Consider the following 22,750-nt stretch of genomic DNA (forward strand, 5'->3'; position numbering starts at 1 on the left):
GACAAATCACGTCGAATGGATCACCAGAGTTTTAGAAGGGAGTGGCACAGACTTAGTTGGCCACTCTCCAGCCAATTTTAGAATCCTTTCTACTTTAAATAGAAGAATTGTTCAGAAAATAAAACAACCTGAACCCAGTCAAATTCAGAGTTATTTTTCTCTCTCCTTTTTGTTACGCATTTTCCCAATTTCCTCTCACCGAAATTCTGTGAAAACCAACAAATTTATCCTACCAAATATGAGCATATTATTTGAATTGAGCAATGCATAACAGTACCTTCTTTTCATCACTAAAATTATGACAGTTGAACATCAACTACACCGTTTTCTCCCATTCAAGGTACTCCTCTGGATCGGTTTTTCCATAAAACTTGGGAGTTTTAATGTCATGCTCCCCACGTTACGATCAATTCTATCAATCATAAAGAACTTGTTGTGGTAAATTATGATATCTTCTTCCACGGCCTATCCCTCGCATCAAGCCACGGCCAACCGCATGTGGATTATCCTCGTGTTGATCAGAATTGTCTTCCTCATATTGATCCGTAGATTGGGCAGGCAATGGAATCCTCTCTCAAGCTTTATTTTGAATCTCCAATCTGCCTATTCAATTGGTCAACTCTTCTATTCCTCGAATTAGTCTTTCCATGGTTCGTTGTTGTGCTTCTCTCAATCGTGCATCAGCAATGTTAAGATTGTCGTCTGGATTTTCCATGCTACAAAAGAAAGTTGAAAAAAAAAAAGACCTCACAAGCACTCCCTCATCCCTCAAGTGTGTTCACTCGTAAATGTAGTTCACTCGTGTTTAACACTCAACAATCTTGAATCAATGCATTACTCCCTTACAATCTCGCCCTCACAATTGAGCACATACAAACACACTAAAAAAAACACGACGTCAGTGTGGATAAAACGCGAGCCAAAGTGGATAAAATCTACTCCCGTTGTGGGCTTTGGGATGAAACACGACGTCAGTGTGGATAAAACGCGAGCCAAAGTGGATAAAATCTACTCCCGTTGTGGGCTTTGGGATGAAAGCATCATTATTTATAAAAAATGATAAGGACTTCCTACCATGGTGGATATTTGTAAGTTCGAGTTAGTTCTCTTACACGCCACGTCATAAACCGGAGTTGATTGAAAATATATACTAGAGAGAAGCACCAACACCTAATATAATAAGGTATGCTTCATTCACATCACTAGAAGGAGGGCTTGAACCTCCGACCTTGTGGTTAACAGCCACACACTCTAACAAAATGAGCTACTCCAACCAATCATTAGTAGTTAGGATGGGCGAGTGGTCTAAGGCGCCAGACTCAAGTTCTAGTCCTCGTAAGAGGGCGTGGGTTCAAATCCTACTTCTAACATCAATTGGTTAGACCACCATTAGTTGATATTATCTGTTGTTGTTTTTTACGTATCGCAGTCACCTTTGAGGGCCAAGCGTCCTCAGTTGCGCATTGCTAGCAGACATTGTCCATTTTATCCCATTAGGTATTGTCGTCAGTCTCACAGTTTTAAATGCCTATTAGAGAGAGGTTTTCGCCGCTTGTTAGGATTGTTTCGTTCGTCTCTCAAACAGTTAGTAGATATTATCTATTCTAATCTGTGACGTATCGTTGTCAGCCTCACAGTTTTAAAACGCGTCTACTATGGAGACATTTTCACACTCATATACGGAATGCTAAGCTCTCCTCTCAAACCAATCCAAGAATACATCATTAGTAGTTAGGATGGGCGAGTGGTCTAAGGCGCCAGACTCAAGTTCTAGTCCTCGTAAGAGGGCGTGGGTTCAAATCCTACTTCTAACATCAATTGGTTAGACCACCATTAGTTGATATTATCTGTTGTTGTTTTTTACGTATCGCAGTCACCTTTGAGGGCCAAGCGTCCTCAGTTGCGCATTGCTAGCAGACATTGTCCATTTTATCCCATTAGGTATTGTCGTCAGTCTCACAGTTTTAAATGCCTATTAGAGAGAGGTTTTCGCCGCTTGTTAGGATTGTTTCGTTCGTCTCTCAAACAGTTAGTAGATATTATCTATTCTAATCTGTGACGTATCGTTGTCAGCCTCACAGTTTTAAAACGCGTCTACTATGGAGACATTTTCACACTCATATACGGAATGCTAAGCTCTCCTCTCAAACCAATCCAAGAATACATCATTAGTAGTTAGGATGGGCGAGTGGTCTAAGGCGCCAGACTCAAGTTCTAGTCCTCGTAAGAGGGCGTGGGTTCAAATCCTACTTCTAACATCAATTGGTTAGACCACCATTAGTTGATATTATCTGTTGTTGTTTTTTACGTATCGCAGTCACCTTTGAGGGCCAAGCGTCCTCAGTTGCGCATTGCTAGCAGACATTGTCCATTTTATCCCATTAGGTATTGTCGTCAGTCTCACAGTTTTAAATGCCTATTAGAGAGAGGTTTTCGCCGCTTGTTAGGATTGTTTCGTTCGTCTCTCAAACAGTTAGTAGATATTATCTATTCTAATCTGTGACGTATCGTTGTCAGCCTCACAGTTTTAAAACGCGTCTACTATGGAGACATTTTCACACTCATATACGGAATGCTAAGCTCTCCTCTCAAACCAATCCAAGAATACATCATTAGTAGTTAGGATGGGCGAGTGGTCTAAGGCGCCAGACTCAAGTTCTAGTCCTCGTAAGAGGGCGTGGGTTCAAATCCTACTTCTAACATCAATTGGTTAGACCACCATTAGTTGATATTATCTGTTGTTGTTTTTTACGTATCGCAGTCACCTTTGAGGGCCAAGCGTCCTCAGTTGCGCATTGCTAGCAGACATTGTCCATTTTATCCCATTAGGTATTGTCGTCAGTCTCACAGTTTTAAATGCCTATTAGAGAGAGGTTTTCGCCGCTTGTTAGGATTGTTTCGTTCGTCTCTCAAACAGTTAGTAGATATTATCTATTCTAATCTGTGACGTATCGTTGTCAGCCTCACAGTTTTAAAACGCGTCTACTATGGAGACATTTTCACACTCATATACGGAATGCTAAGCTCTCCTCTCAAACCAATCCAAGAATACATCATTAGTAGTTAGGATGGGCGAGTGGTCTAAGGCGCCAGACTCAAGTTCTGGTCCTCGTAAGAGGGCGTGGGTTCAAATCCTACTTCTAACATCAATTGGTTAGACCACCATTAGTTGATATTATCTGTTGTTGTTTTTTACGTATCGCAGTCACCTTTGAGGGCCAAGCGTCCTCAGTTGCGCATTGCTAGCAGACATTGTCCATTTTATCCCATTAGGTATTGTCGTCAGTCTCACAGTTTTAAATGCCTATTAGAGAGAGGTTTTCGCCGCTTGTTAGGATTGTTTCGTTCGTCTCTCAAACAGTTAGTAGATATTATCTATTCTAATCTGTGACGTATCGTTGTCAGCCTCACAGTTTTAAAACGCATCTACTATGGAGACATTTTCACACTCATATACGAAATGCTAAACTCCCCTCTCAAACCAATCCAAGAATACATCATTAGTAGTTAGGATGGCCGAGTGGTCTAAGGCGCCAGACTCAAGTTCTGGTCCTCGTAAGAGGGTGTGGGTTCAAATCCCACTTGTCCTCGTAAGAGGGCGTGGGTTCAAATCCCACTTCTAACATCAATTGGTTAGACCACCATTAGTTGATATTATATGTTATTGTTTTTTACGTATCGCAGTCACCTTTGAGGGCCAAGCGTCCTCAATTGCGCATCCCCGGTGACTAGCTCGGCTATCATTCGTAAAAGTCCTAGCGCATTACTAGCAGACATTGTTCATTTTATCCCATTAGGTATTGTCGTCAGTCTCACAGTTTTAAATGCCTATTAGAGAGAGGTTTTCGCCGCTTGTTAGGATTGTTTCGTTCGTCTCTCAAACAGTTAGTAGATATTATCTATTCTAATCTGTGACGTATCGTTGTCAGCCTCACAGTTTTAAAACGCGTCTACTATGGAGACATTTTCACACTCATATACGGAATGCTAAACTCTCCTCTCAAACCAATCCAAGAATACATCATTAGAAGTTAGGATGGCCGAGTGGTCTAAGGCGCCAGACTCAAGTTCTGGTCCTCGTAAGAGGGTGTGGGTTCAAATCCCACTTGTCCTCGTAAGAGGGCGTGGGTTCAAATCCCACTTCTAACATCAATTGGTTAGACCACCATTAGTTGATATTATATGTTATTGTTTTTTACGTATCGCAGTCACCTTTGAGGGCCAAGCGTCCTCAATTGCGCATCCCCGGTGACTAGCTCGGCTATCATTCGTAAAAGTCCTAGCGCATTACTAGCAGACATTGTTCATTTTATCCCATTAGGTATTGTCGTCAGTCTCACAGTTTTAAATGCCTATTAGAGAGAGGTTTTCGCCGCTTGTTAGGATTGTTTCGTTCGTCTCTCAAACAGTTAGTAGATATTATCTATTCTAATCTGTGACGTATCGTTGTCAGCCTCACAGTTTTAAAACGCGTCTACTATGGAGACATTTTCACACTCATATACGGAATGCTAAGCTCTCCTCTCAAACCAATCCAAGAATACATCATTAGAAGTTAGGATGACCGAGTGGTCTAAGGCGCTAGACTCAAGTTCTAGTCCTCGTAAGAGGGCGTGGGTTCAAATCCCACTTCTAACATCAATTGTTAGACCACCATTAGTTGATGATATTATCTGTTGTTGTATTTTACGGCCAAGCGTCCTCAGTTGCGCATCGCCGGTGACTAGCTCGGCTATCATTCGTAAAAGTCCTAGCGCATTGCTAGCAAACATTGTCCATTTTATCCCATTAGGTATTGTCGTGAGCAGACATTTTCCATTTTATCCCATTAGGTATTGTCGTGAGCCTCACAGTTTTAAATGCCTATTAGAGAGAGGTTTTCGCCGCTTGTTAGGATTGTTTCGTTCGTCTCTCAAACAGTTAGTAGATATTATCTATTCTAATCTGTGACGTATCGTTGTCAGCCTCACAGTTTTAAAACGCGTCTACTATGGAGACATTTTCACACTCATATACGGAATGCTAAACTCTCCTCTCAAACCAATCCAAGAATACATCATTAGAAGTTAGGATGGCCGAGTGGTCTAAGGCGCCAGACTCAAGTTCTTGTCCTCGTAAGAGGGCGTGGGTTCAAATCCCACTTCTAACATCAATTGTGTTAGACCACCATTAGTTGATATTATCTGCTATTGTTCTTTACGTATCACAGTCACCCTCATGGTTTTAAACTGCATCATGTAAGGAAAGGTTTTCCTCTCTAATCGACATGGGATCTCACAATCCACCTCTTTTGAGGGCCAAGCGTCCTCAGTTGCGCATCGCCGGTGACTAACTCGGCTATCATTCATAAAAGTCCTAGCGCATTGCTAGAAGATATTGTCCATTTTATCCCTTTAGGTATTGTTGTCAGCCTCACAGCTAGAAGATATTGTCCATTTTATCCCTTTAGGTATTGTTGTCAGCCTCACAGTTTTAAAACGCGTCTACTATGGAGACATTTTCACACTCATATATGGAATGCTAAACTCTCCTCTCAAACCAATCCAAGAATACATCATTAGAAGTTAGGATGGCCGAGTGGTCTAAGGCGCCAGACTCAAGTTCTGGTCCTCGTAAGAGGGCGTGGGTTCAAATCCTACTTCTAACATCAATTGGTTAGACCACCATTAGTTGATATTATCTGTTGTTGTTTTTTACGTATCGCAGTCACCTTTGAGGGCCAAGCGTCCTCAGTTGCGCATCGCCGGTGACTAGCTCGGCTATCATTCGTAAAAGTCCTAGCGCATTGCTAGCAGACATTGTCCATTTTATCCCATTAGGTATTGTTTCGTTCGTCTCTCAAACAGTTAGTAGATATTATCTATTCTAATCTGTGACGTATCGTTGTCAGCCTCACAGTTTTAAAACGCATCTACTATGGAGACATTTTCACACTCATATACGAAATGCTAAACTCCCCACTCAAACCAATCCAAGAATAAATCATTAGAAGTTAGGATGGCCGAGTGGTCTAAGGCGCCAGACTCAACTTCTAGTCCTCGTAAGAGGGCGTGGGTTCAAATCCCACTTCTAACATCAATTGCTAGGCCACCATTAGTTGATATTATCTGCTGTTGTTCTTTACGCATCGCAGTCACCCTCATGGTTTTAAACTGCATCATGTTAGGAGAGGTTTTCCTCTCTAATCGACATGGGATCTCACAATCCACCTCTTTTGAGGGCCAAGCGTCCTCAGTTGCGCATCGCCGGTGACTAGCTCGGCTATCATTCGTAAAAGTCCTAACGCATTGCTAGAAGATATTGTCCATTTTATCCCTTTAGGTATTGTCGTCAGCCTCACAGTTTTAAAACGCGTCTACTATGGAGACATTTTCACTCTCATATACGGATGCTAAACTCTCCTCTCAAACCAATCCAAGAATACATCATTAGAAGTTAGGATGGCTGAGTGGTCTAAGGCGCCAGACTCAAGTTCTGGTCCTCGTAAGGGCGTGGGTTCAAATCCCACTTCTAACATCAATTGTTATTGAGAGGCAACATGCGAGCCAAAGTGGATACTATCAACTATTGTTGTGAGCGTGATATTGATGTGTTTTGGTTCGAAAGTAGCTTCAATATTAGATATAGTTAGTTGACTCCATGCCATGCTATAATGCTTTTAAAAATTGTCAAAACATGATTTTTGAGAATATCGGTAAGTACGAGTTTAGTTATCTTACATGCCACGTCACAAACCGAAGTTGATTGAAAATATTTACTGGAGCGAAGCACCAAAACCCATTATAATAATGGTATGCTTCATTTGCATTGCAAGAAAGAGAGCTTGAACCTCAAGCCTTATAATTAAGGGCCACACGCTCTAACCAACTGAGCCATTCCAACCACTCATTGTTTATTACCCAAGATCACCATTAGTTGATATTATCTGCTATTGTTCTTTACGTATCGCAGTCACCCTCATGGTTTTAAACTGCATCATGTAAGGAGAGGTTTTCAAACCCTTGTAAGAAATGTTTCTTCACCTCTCTAATCGACATGCGATCTCACAATCCACCCCTTTTGAGGGCCAAGCGTCCTCAGTTGCGCATCGCCGGTGACTAGCTCGGCTATCATTCGTAAAAGTCCTAGCGCATTGCTAGCAGACATTGTCCATTTTATCCCATTAGGTATTGTCGTCAGCCTCACAGTTTTAAATGCCTATTAGAGAGAGGTTTTCGCCGCTTGTTAGGATTGTTTCGTTCGTCTCTCAAACAGTTAGTAGATATTATCTATTCTAATCTGTGACGTATCGTTGTCAGCCTCACAGTTTTAAAACGCGTCTACTATGGAGACATTTTCACACTCATATACGGAATGCTAAACTCTCCTCTCAAACCAATCCAAGAATACATCATTAGAAGTTAGGATGGCCGAGTGGTCTAAGGCGCCAGACTCAAGTTCTTGTCCTCGTAAGAGGGCGTGGGTTCAAATCCCACTTCTAACATCAATTGTTATTGAGAGGCAACATGCGAGCCAAAGTGGATACTATCAACTATTGTTGTGAGCGTGATATTGATGGGTTTTGGGTCGAAAGTAGCTTGGATATTAGATATAGTTAGTTGACTCCATGCCACGCTATAATGCTTTTAAAAATTGTCAAAACATGATTTTTGAGAATATCTGTAAGTACGAGTTTAGTTATCTTACATGCCACGTCACAAACCGAAGTTGATTGAAAATATTTACTGGAGCGAAGCACCAAAACCCATTATAATAATGGTATGCTTCATTTGCATTGCAAGAAAGAGAGCTTGAACCTCAAGCCTTATAATTAAGGGCCACACGCTCTAACCAACTGAGCCATTCCAACCACTCATTTGTTATTACCCAAGACCACCATTAGTTGATATTATCTGCTATTGTTCTTTACGTATCGCAGTCACCCTCATGGTTTTAAACTGCATCATGTAAGGAGAGGTTTTCAAACCCTTGTAAGAAATGTTTCTTCACCTCTCTAATCGACATGCGATCTCACAATCCACCCCTTTTGAGGGCCAAGCGTCCTCAGTTGCGCATCGCCGGTGACTAGCTCGGCTATCATTCGTAAAAGTCCTAGCGCATTGCTAGCAGACACATCGCCGGTGACTAGCTCGGCTATCATTCGTAAAAGTCCTAGCGCATTGCTAGCAGACATTGTCCATTTTATCCCATTAGGTATTGTCGTCAGCCTCACAGTTTTAAATGCCTATTAGAGAGAGGTTTTCGCCGCTTGTTAGGATTGTTTCGTTCGTCTCTCAAACAGTTAGTAGATATTATCTATTCTAATCTGTGACGTATCGTTGTCAGCCTCACAGTTTTAAAACGCGTCTACTATGGAGACATTTTCACACTCATATACGGAATGCTAAACTCCCCTCTCAAACCAATCCAAGAATACATCATTAGTAGTTAGGATGGCCGAGTGGTCTAAGGCGCCAGACTCAAGTTCTAGTCCTCGTAAGAGGGTGTGGGTTCAAATCCCACTTCTAACATCAATTTTTATTGTGAGGCAAAATGTGAGCCAAAGTGGATACAATCAACTATTGTTGTTGAGAGTGATATGATGGGTTTTGGGTCGAAAGTAGCTTGGATATTAGATATAGTTAGTTGACTCTGTGCCAAGCTATAATGCTTTTAAACATTGTTTTTTAGAACATCTAAGTACGAGTTTAGTTATCTTACACGCCACGTCACAAACCGAAGTTGATTGAAAATATTTACTAGAGAGAAGCACCAAAATCCATTATAATTATGGTATGCTTCATTTGAATTGCAAGAAAGTGAGATTGAACCTCTCACTTATAATTAAGGGCCACACGCTCTAACCAACTAGGCCATTCTAGCCACTCATATGTTATTACCCAAGACCACCATTAGTTGATATTATCTGCTATTGTTCTTTTCGTATCACAGTCACTCTCATGGTTTTAAACTGCATCTTGTAAGGAGAGGTTTTCAAACCCTTGTAAGAACTGTTTCTTCACCTCTCCAATCGACATGGGATCTCACAATCCACCGTTTTAAACTGCATCATGTAAGGAACTGTTTCTTCACCTCTCCAATCGACATGGGTTTTAAACTGCATCATGTAAGGAACTGTTTCTTCACCTCTCCAATCGACATGGGATCTCACAATCCACCGTTTTAAACTTCATCATGTAAGGAGAGGTTTTCAAACCCTTGTAAGAACTGTTTCTTCACCTCTCCAATCGACATGGGATCTCACAATCCACCCCTTTTGAGGGTCAAGCGTCCTCACTCTCGCATCGCCAGTGACTAGCTCGGATATCATTCGTAAAAGTCCTAACGCATTGCTAGCAGACATTGTCCATTTTATCCCATTAGGTATTGTCGTCAGCCTCACAGTTTTAAATGCGCCTATAAGAGAAAGGTTTTCGCCGCTTGTTAGGATTCTTTCGTTCATCTCTCAAACAGTTAGTAGATATTATCTATTCTAATCTATGACGTATCGTTGTCAGCCTCACAGTTTTAAAACGCGTCTACTATGGAGACATTTTCACACTCATATACGGAATGTTAAACTCTCCTCTCAAACCATTCGCCGCTTGTTAGGATTGTTTCGTTCATCTCTCAAACAGTTAGTAGATATTATCTATTCTAATCTGTGACGTATCATTGTCAACCTCACAATTTTAAAACGCATCTACTATGGAGACATTTTCACTCATATACGGTATGCTAAACTCCCCTCTCAAACCATTCGCCGCTTGTTAGGATTGTTTCGTTCATCTCTCAAACAGTTAGTAGATATTATCTATTCTAATCTGTGACGTATCATTGTCAACCTCACAATTTTAAAACGCATCTACTATGGAGACATTTTCACTCATATACGGTATGCTAATCTCCCCTCTCAAACCAATCTTAGAATAGATCATTAGCAGTTAGGATGGCCGAGTGGTCTAAGGCGCCAGACTCAAGTTTTGGTACTCGTAAGAGGGTGTGGGTTCTCAAATCCCACTTCTAACATCAATTGTTATTGTGAGGCAAAATGCGAGCCAAAGTAGATACAATCAACTATTGTTGTGAGTGATGATGGGTTTTGGGTCTTGGATATAGATATAGTTAGTTGACTCCGTGCCACACTATAATACTTTTTAAAATTGTCAAAACATGATTTTTGTTATAATGAAGGGTCACACTCTCTAACCAACTGAGCCATTCCAGCCACTCATTTGTTATTATCCAAGACAACTATTAGTTGATATTGTCTGCTTTTCATTCTTTACGTATCGCGGTCACTCTCATGGTTTTAAACTGCATCTTTAAGGAGAGGTTTTCAGACCCTTGTAAGAAATGTTTCTTCACCTCTCCAATCGATGTGAGATCTCAAAATCCACCCTTTTTTAGGGCCAAGCGTCCTCACTCGCGCATTGCTGGTGACTTGCTCGAATATCATTCGTAAAAGTCCAAGCGCACTGCTAGTAGACATTGTCCATTTTTTCCCATTAGATATTGTCTTCAACCTCACAGTTTTAAAATGCACCTATTAGAGAGAGGTTTTCGCCGCTTGTTAGGATTGTTTCGTTCGTCTTTCCAACGGTTAGTAGATATTATCTATTCTTATTCGTGACGTATCGTCGTCAACCTCACAGTTTTAAAATGCGTCCACTATGGAAACATTTACACACTCATATACGGAATGCTAAACTCTCCTCTCAAACCAATTCGATAACACATCATTAGTAGTTAGGATGGTCGAGTGGTCTAAGGCGTCAGACTCAAGTTCTAGTCCTTGTAATAGGGCGTTGGTTCCAAATCCCTCTTTTGACATCTCATGTTATTGTGAGCTACAGTGGATAAATTAGTTGATATTGTCTCTGTTATGTCTCGCTGTCTCAGTCGCAGTTTTAAACCACATCTACTAGGGAGAGGTTTCAATGTTTCAGTCGCAGTTTCCACACCCTTATAAGGAATGTTTCAGTCCCCTCTCAAACGAATGTGAGATCTCACAATAAGTAGTCAGAATGGCCGAGTGGTTTAAGGCGCTAGACATATGTTTTGGTCCTCGTAAGAGGGTGTGGTTTCATATCCCACTTCTGACAACTCATATTATTGTGAACTAATTTTTGCAATACGGATCTAGACGTGTATTGCATTTTCACAATAGTGAATAGGTTGGCGCACTACTAGGTTTGTTCTAAGTTGTTGAATAGTGCTACTGAGGTGTAGAGGGAATAGGAGGTGGTCGGGCTTTAGTGACATTGTTCACCCTGTTAATGGACTTGTAAGCTATCTACCCTTTTATTAGGCTTAGTGGAGATTTACATGGTTCGTAGGGTATCTAAGCAATTTCTAAGCAATTTAAATCACATCTCATATTTCTACGTCGCTCAAGACTAGCTTTTTAAGGCTAATCCAATTTCTCGGAGGTCTACGTAACTAATTGTCGCTCACGATTCTAAGATGCTCGGTCTACTAAAAATATAGTGACCTAGGTCACGTGAAACAAGCCTAGCTCTTGTGCCCTATTCGAAACAAGCCTAGCTCTTTTCTATGTTTCAAAGACATTGGTTGACAAAGTTATGTGTTGAAGTCCAGCCGAGAATCGTTGAGTCGGTCAAGATTACATGCACGCATGCGCAGAGGACAACACGACTGTCAGGTCACAAACTCAAGTTCTGGGTCGCGTGTATGGGTTGCTTGACATTAGACTAAAAACAAATGGTTTTGTGTTTAGGTCGTAATTTCTAGGCGAATTGGAGTGGGCTGCAGATAGGGCTTGGAACTTGTGGGCCGAAGATGGAGTCGTGGGTTTGAAACATGAATACGAATCCGAGGCGAATTGGAGTGGGCTGCAGATTGGGCTTAGAACTTGTGGGCCGAAGATGGAGCCGTGGGTTTGAAACATGAATACGAATCCGAGGCGAATTGGAGTGGGCTGCAGATTGGGCTTAGAACTTGTGGGCCGAAGATGGAGCCGTGGGTTTGAAACATGAATACGAATCCGAATAATTGGCCTGTCAACCCATCTTCTTCACCCGTAAACAGATCGAAAATCGTTGCGATTCCCCTCTTTTTTCTGGCAAGAATACTAATGATTCTAATGACATTCTTCCATGCTTGCCCAAGGGTTTGTCTTCTCGAGATTAATACAACACTTTTGAAATACCCTTATGTTTTTAACCCCAAAAATCAACATCAAATACGAACATCTTTGCGAAGTAGAAACCCATGATTTTCTTCTCAAACCCCTCTCTATTTTCTTTCTCGATCTTGATTGAAAAATACAGAAAAACAAAATGATCGAATAAAAGTTGGGAGGTTTGAGCATTGAGAAATTTAAAGGGTTTGGGGAATAGTTTTGAATATGAAATAAATGCCTAGCCGGAAATTGCGGGATTTCCAACGAGATTAAATGCTATTTTTTTCTCAAAATCGAATCGTTACCGTCATAACTTCTCATCGTTACCTGCTTGGTTCCTTCACCAAAATCGTAGAGCTTTGCTCCGTCTATAAAAATTCATTTTTCTTATAATTTTAAATCAACCACATACAAATATATTCACAATTAAAATTTGACGATTACATGTTCTTACCTTAACATGAGGCTCCACTGGTACACCAACTTTCAGTTTGAATCTTTTCAAAGTTTTTTCATAAAACTTGTGTAGCATCACTTTTAGATCAACACATCAAAAAACTCAGATCAAAACTCCCAAATAATCTCATGGATCTTTTAAAATATCGAGACTAAAGTTAAAAAACGTACCACATGTTCTTCCACGATTCTTGATTGTCTTGGACGATTCAAGAGCCCAGAGTACTTCTCTACAAGGTTCTATGAAGATTTCGTAATGAAAACCTAGCTAGAATCGGACTCCTTGAGGTTGAATAAGAAATTGTCAGAGTAGTTACTTCTCTTTCTCTCACGGGTTTATTTTTCTCTCACATCCTTTATTTTTCTTTCAATTTTTTTCTTTCTTTTAATTTTTGTCAATTAACTCCATTATTTTAGTTAGTATAGGTTTCATAATAAGCTAGACACATAATGATTCTCAAAAGTTGAATTGGATCACTTTTCTAATTTATTATTATTATTTTTTATATCTTTTTGGAATTCTTGAAATTTTTCTCAAAGTCCTCATCTTGAAGGCCCGCCTCTAAAATTCTTAATAAAATTCAGGAACTTTAATCTGAAAAGATAAATTGAAAAACTCACTCTTCGTTAAAATTTGGGTGTATTTAATAAAACATCATCTTATTTAAATTTAATATTGTCTTTTGAAGGTGTGCCTCTTAGTAACTTTGTCAAGATTGACCAAGACCAATACAAGACTTTTGGGCTCAAATTGATCCTTTGAACTTTGTTTTTGTGTTTGAGAATGGAAATCAAAGTAATTCACATGGTGCTCTTAAAACCTTGTAATAAATGTGTTATCGTTTAAAACTAATTGAATTATATTCTATTTAGAACATTAGATTATTCCCAAATTCAAAGATATTAGTGTTATGTTTTCACAACACAAATTTTGAGGCCTTGACAACTCAAACGGTGACGAAAAGATGAAAGAAAAAGCAAATAAAAAAAATAAATAAAACTATGATTAAATTTAAATTACTTTTTTTCCATACTCATGGGGCAACCATTAGGAGTCAACTACCTATGTAGTCTGAAGTGCCGTTTCAGAACTTGCTTACGGTGTCGCGAGCTTAACCTCTGACTCGTCCATACATTAGAAACACACATCCTAACAACTACCTGTGTAATTCCAAGTCTATTCCCAAGACCGATTTACGGGATCACTCGTATAGTCTTAAGTTCCTCCTCAATACTTGTTTACAGAATCATGAGGTCACCTTTAACCCATTTCTGCACGCAATAGAAATACTCGAGTAGTCTTGGATGTTTTCGTGACACCGTTCACATTACTATTAATCCTATTAGGCTTTCTTAGTAATCCTTTTCGTTGAGGTTTACTAGGTTCTTAAGGCATCTAAGTGGTTTAGATCTCAACTCATGTCTCTAGGATGCTCAAGACCAGCTTCTCAAGGCTAATTCAATATTTGGGTGCTCTCAAGTCTAGACCTCTTATTCGCTCAGGATCCTAAGGTGCCTAGTATACTTGAAACGTACTGTCCTAGGTCAACATAAAAAATATTTCTAGCTCTAACGTTCTAATCTTAACTTGGTTCACTCATGCCTGCTTGATTAGAGAGAGATTTATATCGATCATTTAAACCACGGAATGCATAGACTAAATATTCATGTAAGCTTATTTGGGGGATATTCCTATCAATCAACTAAGTATGGAAAACATATTCTAAATATTCAAGCAAGCTCAACCAAGAGATAATATCCATAAATAACGAGAGTAACTAGTCACAATGTCCATTCCTCCATTCTAGCAAGCCAAAAGTATTAAATTCAGAATGAATCATAAATTCTTACCATAGGGTTATTTTGATAATTTTTTTAATATACATAACAATCATCCAGATTGCCTTTGGAGCTACCACACGTGCCTAAAGGAGTCTTACGTACAACTACGCGCGCTTTGTAGCACAATCGCACTCTTGCAGCATTGGGATAGCGATTGTGCGATACTTGTTCTAACCTAGAAAATAAGTCAGTCATGTTAAATTTAATATTGGTGTATGCTCGCGACATGGATCACGTTTAAAAAAAATGTTTAGAAGGTAGGAGCAAATAAATGCGTTGAAAATAATTTTAAAGAAATCAATGTTATAAGATAAAAGCGAGTAGGCAACAACGCCTTTGATAGCATATAACCCTGGTACAAAGAATTGACACCTATTCAAATTCTCCGGTAGTACATTTTGGGGCGTTTTACCCCTATGGGTGTAGATATAAAGCCTATCTAACATGAAAAAAGTAAAAAAAAAGTTTAGAACAAGCATACGCCCATCAACAAAAAGTCCTAGACAAGCATGACAAGGATATCTAACATTCGCCCATTGGCAACACGCCTTGAACAAGTATGACCGTGACATCCTCCCTCACTTAATTGATTGACGTCTTTGACAATCGACTCTTAACAAACTCAGTATTGTAGGATAAGGTTGACTTCAAGTCCATGGATGCACTTCTCACTCATCTTAGTATTAACAGTTCTCTTCCAATATGATAAGAACTATTTAAACCCACTTCTCGATTTGTTAACTCTTCCCATCTTCTTAGTTTGTGTCTGTTCTACTTTCTTGGCATGGGAATTTTTCGTCTTTGCATGAGGTCATACCACCTCCTTGTGCTTGATGTCTTTTTGGTCGAGATAGTAACGTTTCAAGTTACTAACGTGGACAAAAGGTCTAGTCTGCATATATGAGAGTAGTTGAATCCTATACGATACCTTCTCAACCTTGTGGATAACTTCGACTAATCGATAGTATTTTCGCACTAGTCTTTGGTTCTTGTTGCTTTGAACTCAGAGTTGATTCTTTGTAACTTTACGAGTCAAGACGTGTTTAATAAGGATTTTGGTATTAATTATTGAGTAAGACTCTTATTTATCACATTTTAGTTAGTTTTAGGGCGTATATTGGAATTAATCATCTTGTTTAGCTAGGTTAAGATGTTTATATGACCTAAGAATGTCATATGAATTGATATACGTGAGAATTAAGCATTGGAATATAGTTTTGAGGTGACTATCGAACAATTAGTAACTTCGGTAAAGACTGTTACTATTTTAGTTAGCTAATTGATTGATGTATAATGGTGCATGTCATGTGGCTCTTGCATGTACCATTTTTATTATGTGATGCTTATATGTTCTTTGTATTGTGATTGATGCATATCATGTATGCATGTGATGTCCATTACACTATATTATGAATGAAATGAAATGCCATGTGTGAAATGTTATGTCTTACCATGTAAAGTTATGTGATGGATTACGTGAAGTTTTTCATGTATACATGATGCATATATGAATATGTTATGAATGAAAGGAGAAATGAAATGAAATAAATGTTATGTTATGTTATGAATGAAAAGCATGGGACCTCATGCTTGTATGTATGTCATGTGCATCGGGATACCTCCCTATTATGTTATACTAGTACTGATGCATATCTTCGATACTTATAGTTGTCATGATATCACGTGGGCCTTTTCTTTTCTAATGCGTTCGTTGACGTGTAATATGTTGTGTCCGATCAAGTCAGCCCAGGGAATACGTATACAAGCACGTTTGGTTGGTCCATGTGTGCGTACATGGGCCGTGTGTGTAGAAGCACCATGCATCGAACTCTTCCCGAAACTAAAAAGTACCAAAGGTCATGTTACGTTTTTTAAATGATAGATCTCGTTCATATTTTGTGTGTGATTGCATTACTAATCCAAAGAGTGGGGTGACTTACTGAGTATTTCTTAAAATACTCAAGTCACGTGTTGCCTTATACTTTTTAGATAAAGTTAAAGTTAAAGCTCCCATGCATGGATAATGGCAAATGCTGGAAAAGCCATGGAAGTTGATATGAACCACGACAAGTCAGGATAGATAATGATAGAGCAGTAGTATTGAGTTTAATTAGTAGATATTAGGTGTTTTTAATGCAATTTGTTTTATATTAAAAAACAATGTTATTTTAATTTTTGTTTTGAATTGAATAGGTAATTCTATGACTTTATTTTAAAAGTATTTATTATGAATTTTCGCATCCATGATTAAAACATGCATGGGATGACGTCACTAATTAGCGTAAAAAAATTAGAAGCCTTACCCTACCTTTCAACACTTCTATTCCCTAGTCTTAAATGTCTTGTTACACTACCCTTCAACACTTCTATTCACTGGTCTTAAATGTCTTGTTAAGTCATTTCAATCCTTTATTTCTGCCATTTTATACTTCAGTTGCATATTTTGCATATTGTTTAAGTCATTCCCTTCTTTACTTCATTTTGTTGATGTTAAAAAACTTATCACTGTGATTGTATACACGAATATGTTTTGAGCTTTAAAGTGCTTTCTTTTCAAAATTTTAGACCACCAATGAAGTCACATGTGGATGATCTCCCGTAGATTTTAATTGTATCAATGCTCCACACTCTTGGTAGTGAGTGGAGAAATGTTGGGATCCCTTTGTTTCTACTTTTTTTTATAGATCTTTACATAAAATGTTATTAGGGTGACGGGCGGGTAGATGCACGACGTGGATTGAGGTGATGCTACGTGTCACGGTCATGCTCGTCCAGGGCGTGTTGCCCATGGCCGCATGCCTATGGCAAGCCAAACCCTTGTCATGTCTTTTCATTCTAGTGTTTTTACTTTTGTAGTTCTAGGGCGTATGACGCCTCAAAAATATATGTCTAGGCCTGCCAGACATGAAATGCCTCAAAATGTACTATAGGGGGATATGACTAGTTGTCAACTTCTCCCTACCCAAGGTTATATATGCTAAGCCGTTGTTATCTCTCTCTTGCTTGCTTATATAACGTCTCTTTCAAAAATCTCTCTTTCTAAAATCTCTCTCTACCCTCGTTTTCCAAAAACTTTCTTTTAAAACCGAGGCTAGAGGCTTGATCATACGTCGCTTGGCCGTAGGCGACGCAAGTACAAATTGGCTTAGCTCACTTGTCGTTGGAAAGTGAGTGCCGCACAATCGCTAGTCCACTGCCTTTAAACGTGCGATTGTGTCACTACGCAAGGCTAGATTGAAGTTTGGGCATGTGATGACACGTATTGGGCTAAGAAGACGATGGCTCGTGGAAGTTGGGCTTGGGTCAACTGGGTTGCGGGCATGTCTAAGGGCTAAAATGCTAGTGAGTTTGGATTTTCGAACCTAGCTTCAGATACGAACATATTGTTTGGGTTCTGCTAATTTCCGAGGCTGAGGTTTAGTTTTAAGCTTGAATTTCGGCTATTTCAACGCTTTCCTTTGTTTTTTGCATTTGCTTCTAGTTTTTGGACCTATTTTTGGTCGATTTTGGCTAAGTTTTAATTATTCTTGCATAGTAATTTACTAAAACATTAGCCAACTTTTATATTTAGTTTTATTTTTTTTCATAATTATCAATATTTCTCTAACCCGAAGATTGAAAATACAGTCAAGTCAACCATTAGAGTAGACGTGTCATAATTTTGATATCAAAGTTCTAATCCAAAGATCTAAATTCCTTTAACATGTAGACCGTACTCCATAGCAATTTCTAATCTTAAATTAACATCACATTAACACATGCTTAATTCTTGAAATTTTATTTTTTAGTTTAAAACGTACGTTATTCGATATGAGATCTAAAAAAATGCATGGGATTTACACCGTTGACGAAGAGGAAGGTTTGAGAACAAGACTTTACTACATTGGGTCCTTTCATGTCGATCTATTCCCCCTTGTGTTGAAACATTGTTGCTCGTGACCAACACATGGCCGGTCAACTATTCTAAATCTTGCGTCAAATGATTTTATGATAAATGGAAATGTAAAATATTTGCATAAATATGAGAATCAGTATTTTGTTTACACACCCGGAATACATTTTGAGAATATATCAAAGTTCCAATTAGTTCTCTTACACGCCACGTCGCAAAACGAAGTTGATTGAAAAATTCTACAAGGGAGAAGAACAAATATCGTTATAAGTTATGCTTCATTCCCATCACTAGAAGAAGGGCTTGATGACCTCCGACCTTGTGGTTAACAGCCACACGTTCTAACCAATTGAGCGATTCCAGTGAATCATTTGTTACAATCCAAGACCACCATTAGTTGATATTGTCTGCTTTCGTTCGTTACGTATCGTTGTCACCCTCATGGTTTTAAACTGCATCTATTAAGGATAGTTTTTCAGACCCTTGTAAGAAATATTTCTTCACCTCTCCAATCGATGTGAGATCTCACAATCCACCCCTTTTGAGTGCCAAGCGTCCTCATTGGCGCATCGCTTGGTGACTAGCTCTCATATCATTCGTAAAAGTACAAGCGCACTGCTAGCAGACATTGTCCATTTTTTCGATTAGGTATTGCCATTAGCCTCATAGTTTTAAAACGCGCCTATTAGAGAGATTTTTGCCGCTTATTAGGATTGTTTCGTTCCTCTCTCCAACCGATAGTAGATATTATCTATTTTAATCTATTACATTTCGTCGTCAACTTCATAGTTTTGAAACGCGTCTACTATAGAGACATTTACACACCCATATACGGAATGTTAAACTCCCCTCTCAAATCAATCCGGGAACACACCATTATGGTCCTCGTGAGAGGGTATGGGTTCAAATCTCACTTCTGACATTTCATATTATTTTGAGGCAAAACGCGAGCCAAAATGGATAAAATCTACTACTGTTTCTGGTCTTGGGTCGAAAGTCTGCCTCTTGTGCCCTATTAGATTGCTACTTTTTGGGTTATCTAAAAAAATTATTTAAAATGGATTTTTGAAACCATCATAAAGATTAAAAAGTGAAAGAATGTGAATTAAAATTTTCAATAGTATTTTTTATTTTTGACTATTTTCTTTTATAGTGTTCTATTTTTTCCTTTCCATATCATTTTGAAATTCCACCGGTAAGACTCTCAATAAAATGTCACTTAAAAAAAATTAGAAAAATTAATTATGGTTAGGGTTTTAGCCTTACAAAAATGATGTTAGATTATTTTTATCTTCTAAAATGGTTGTACTATACTTTTGGTGAAGGTATCAACCACGGATAGAATCAAGCTTGATGATATGAAAAATTAAAATCGAAGGAAAATGACACCTCCAACATCCATTTGTGAAAATGGAGGTTGAACAACCATGGTTGTTGGTTGAATTGAATTGGACCAGTTGGACTATTTTTATCTCTTGTAATTCACTTTGACATCTTTGTTTTACCATTTTTTTTTTTTAGTTAAATGCAACTATTAGAAACTAATTGGAAGATTTTGGAAAATTTAAGAGGAAAATAGTTGAATCAAACTTTAATTTATATATGTTATATGGTTGAATGGACGAATTTAACGTGTTAAACAAGGGTTTATATAAATTTAATTGAAGTTTATGTTTGAGTTATATTTAAAAATTAGACTTGAAAATTTATTTATTTAAGCATGTAGTAACTATTAGCATATAGAACTATCCTAAACTCCTCATGTGGTTGAATGATACTTGATATATAGTTGAACTAATTGATATTGATTTGATAAATTACATTACTGCTTTAAATAAGTGAAATATCAATGTATGATTGAATGATAGCATGAGATCTCAAATCGTTAGAGAGGGGAACAAAGCTGTAAGGACCGAGTTGACTCGATAACTCTAAAAGGTGGGTAATTTTTTTCATGAAATAAAACAAAGGAATTTAAAACATTATATTTACGTTGTATCAAAATAAAGTTTATACATAAGTATTTAAAACACAACCTACTACTTAAAACACAAAATAAGGAACAGACACAAAACATTTTAAGACAAAAGGGTTGAGGATGACGGGTGAGATTAGTCTATGGCACTTGCTCCCGACCTCAATTAGCTCCTTATTACCCGAAAAAAAATGGAGAATAAGGAATGAGTACAAAGACTTAGTAAGTAGTCTCCTTGTAGTCTCTTAATCGTGTCCTTGATATGCTAGGGTACCACATTCTTTATTCTTGTCTTGTTCTTCTTCTTGTTCTTGTTTTTGTTCTTGTGGTAAGTACTTATGCCCTCTACTTCTTGTTCTTTACTTGGGGTTCTTATCATGATCTATCCTGAGGACCTTGGTCTCTTGATTTTTAAACCTTAGTTATTCTTTAAGTGCCTGAGTACCATGGTTCTTAGTTTTTGTCCTTGGAACCAGGATCTTGATTCATGTTCTAGTCCTTGATCTTTCTCTTATTCTTGGTACTTTCTTGGTTCTTGATTCGTTCTCCAATACACTCCCCCTAAGATTTACGGCACTAGCCATGCACTTGACCATCCTATGTCCAAGGCTTCATGTGTTCCAAGCGACACAACCTTAACCTACGTCCAAGGCTTCATGTGTTCCAAGTGACATAGTCTTAACCCGCATCTTAGGTCTTGCCCTTTGATACAGTCTTCTAACGTATGCCCAAGGCTTCCTGCGTTCCAAGCGACATAGTTTGAAGACCTACATCCAAGGCATCTTACGTTCCAAGCGATGTAGTCAAATCCTACATCAAGGGCTTGCTTTATCATAGTTTGAATACCTACGATCAAGGCTTCATGCGTTCCAAGCAGCATAGTCAAAGTCATGAGCATGTTGTACCGTGGGAGGTCTTAGGAGGTTCTTGATTCTTAGTTAAGGTAACTTACTCTCTTCTTGTTCCTCCGTGGCCCTAGACTATTCCCCATGATAGACCATAAAGCTCACATGGTTGGTGCATACATGAACATGGCATCCTGCAAATCTTTTGGGTACCCATAGCATGGTACAGGACATCTCATCTAGGTGAATGAAACTTGAGGCCAAACATGACATCCTGCAAAGGAAACATGGTGCAGGGCATCCCACCTAGAAGAGGAATTCTTAGGCCTCAGAAAGCACTGCTTAGTGGAGGTCACGGGTCATTATGTAAATAATTAGAGTATTATGTAGCATTCTTGAGTTTCTGAGTTTGGGGACCTTGGTCCCTCGTCCTTGAGTGGTGCTTAGTAAAGCTTGTGAGGTGTTGTTCTTGGTTCTGAATCTTGTAAGTTTTTAAGGTCCATAATTCATTGAGGCCTAAGTTGTAACTTTCATTTGTAACCATATGAACCCATCTTAGCGTGAGTCGTTCTAGAAGGTCTTAGATTCCTAGGAGTTCTTGGGAGGGTTCTAGAAGAGTCTTGATTCTTGTGGTGTTTCTCGGGTCCTGACTTGGTTTAGGATCCAAACTTTCTCCAATCAACTTCAAAACTCAAACATATCTTCATGTCCTTAAGAATAGTCCTTATAAGAAGTATCAAATCATTTGGAGCACGTATAGACCTTGAATTATCATAAGTAGTCCTAGGGGCATTTTAGTCATTTTACCCCTAATTCTTGGTTTTGCTACTCAACAAATTCCAATGGTTTTAAAACTTCACCATATCATCAAGCATCATAAAATAAGATCCACTTCAAAGTTATATAGTATTTGGAGGTCATCTAGGTCATGAACCATAGGTAGATAAGCTTAGGGGCATTATGGTCATTTTGGAACGTTTCTTGGTTTACCTACTTATCCTTATCCAATGACTACCAAATTTCATATATAACCTCAACATGCTATAATATGCTAAGGATTAAAGTTTCATAGGCAGCAGAGTTCATTTAGTGAGTTATTTATTGTTACCTAATTCTCAAGGAATTTGATCAGTTTAAGGCCTTAACTCATAGTTCTTTGAGCTTTCTTTCATACATTCTTAATTCATACTTGGTTTAGGGTTCATATGGAAATCCAAGTCATTCCTACAAGTATTTCTTAACAAAAAGTCTAAGGTGGCTACTTACTTCATCGTCGACGTTCGGGACCTCCGTTCTTGAGCTTCCAGTATCCGAATTACCTCAAATTTCCTTACACAAACTCCTTATTGTGTCTAGTTTCTAGAACCATAAAGATTTTTGTGAGAACCAGCCTGAACCAGCCATGTCATCGTCTTCTTCCCCCAGACGGGAAGAAGACACACGCGACATATAGCGCCCCCGTCTGAAACTCGCCCTCCACAGTTCTGATCACGTCGTTTTTTCCCTCGATTTCTTCATGAAACATAAAGATGGTGTTACAAGGAAGAGCTAGGAATTGAGTTCATATATTCTCATGTATTGTAGCCTAAGATATTCACTTCCAAAGTCCGTCCAAA

The 22,750-nt window shown here is 38.7% G+C and overlaps 1 long non-coding RNA gene and 8 other non-coding genes across 9 annotated transcripts in view; 8 read left to right on the forward strand and 1 right to left on the reverse strand.

The window, feature by feature from the left end:
* The first annotated feature begins 3,062 nt into the window (after positions 1–3,062).
* Positions 3,063–3,146, forward strand: TRNAL-CAA. The gene has a single exon. It is a non-coding gene; the product is annotated as a tRNA-Leu (tRNA).
* A 1,408-nt stretch (positions 3,147–4,554) lies between these two features.
* TRNAL-CAA lies at positions 4,555–4,638 on the forward strand. The gene has a single exon. It is a non-coding gene; the product is annotated as a tRNA-Leu (tRNA).
* A 427-nt stretch (positions 4,639–5,065) lies between these two features.
* TRNAL-CAA lies at positions 5,066–5,149 on the forward strand. The gene has a single exon. It is a non-coding gene; the product is annotated as a tRNA-Leu (tRNA).
* A 414-nt stretch (positions 5,150–5,563) lies between these two features.
* Positions 5,564–5,647, forward strand: TRNAL-CAA. The gene has a single exon. It is a non-coding gene; the product is annotated as a tRNA-Leu (tRNA).
* A 344-nt stretch (positions 5,648–5,991) lies between these two features.
* TRNAL-CAA lies at positions 5,992–6,075 on the forward strand. Its single transcript has one exon. It is a non-coding gene; the product is annotated as a tRNA-Leu (tRNA).
* A 359-nt stretch (positions 6,076–6,434) lies between these two features.
* Positions 6,435–6,516, forward strand: TRNAL-CAA. The gene has a single exon. It is a non-coding gene; the product is annotated as a tRNA-Leu (tRNA).
* An 883-nt stretch (positions 6,517–7,399) lies between these two features.
* TRNAL-CAA lies at positions 7,400–7,483 on the forward strand. Its single transcript has one exon. It is a non-coding gene; the product is annotated as a tRNA-Leu (tRNA).
* Positions 7,484–8,426: 943 nt separating this feature from the next.
* Positions 8,427–8,510, forward strand: TRNAL-CAA. Its single transcript has one exon. It is a non-coding gene; the product is annotated as a tRNA-Leu (tRNA).
* A 9,041-nt stretch (positions 8,511–17,551) lies between these two features.
* The window catches only part of LOC111473036, an 8,614-nt gene continuing 3,415 nt past the window's right edge, over positions 17,552–22,750 (reverse strand). Inside the window, exons 2-3 of the long non-coding RNA XR_002715529.1 lie at positions 22,422–22,428; positions 17,552–17,651 (exon numbers count right to left, since the gene is read on the reverse strand). This is a non-coding gene — a long non-coding RNA (uncharacterized LOC111473036). The remainder of the gene's footprint in view (positions 17,652–22,421; positions 22,429–22,750) is intronic.

The sequence above is a fragment of the Cucurbita maxima genome, unplaced genomic scaffold (assembly GCF_002738345.1).
Source record: "Cucurbita maxima cultivar Rimu unplaced genomic scaffold, Cmax_1.0 Cma_Scf00101, whole genome shotgun sequence".
Taxonomy (NCBI): Eukaryota; Viridiplantae; Streptophyta; class Magnoliopsida; order Cucurbitales; family Cucurbitaceae; genus Cucurbita; species Cucurbita maxima.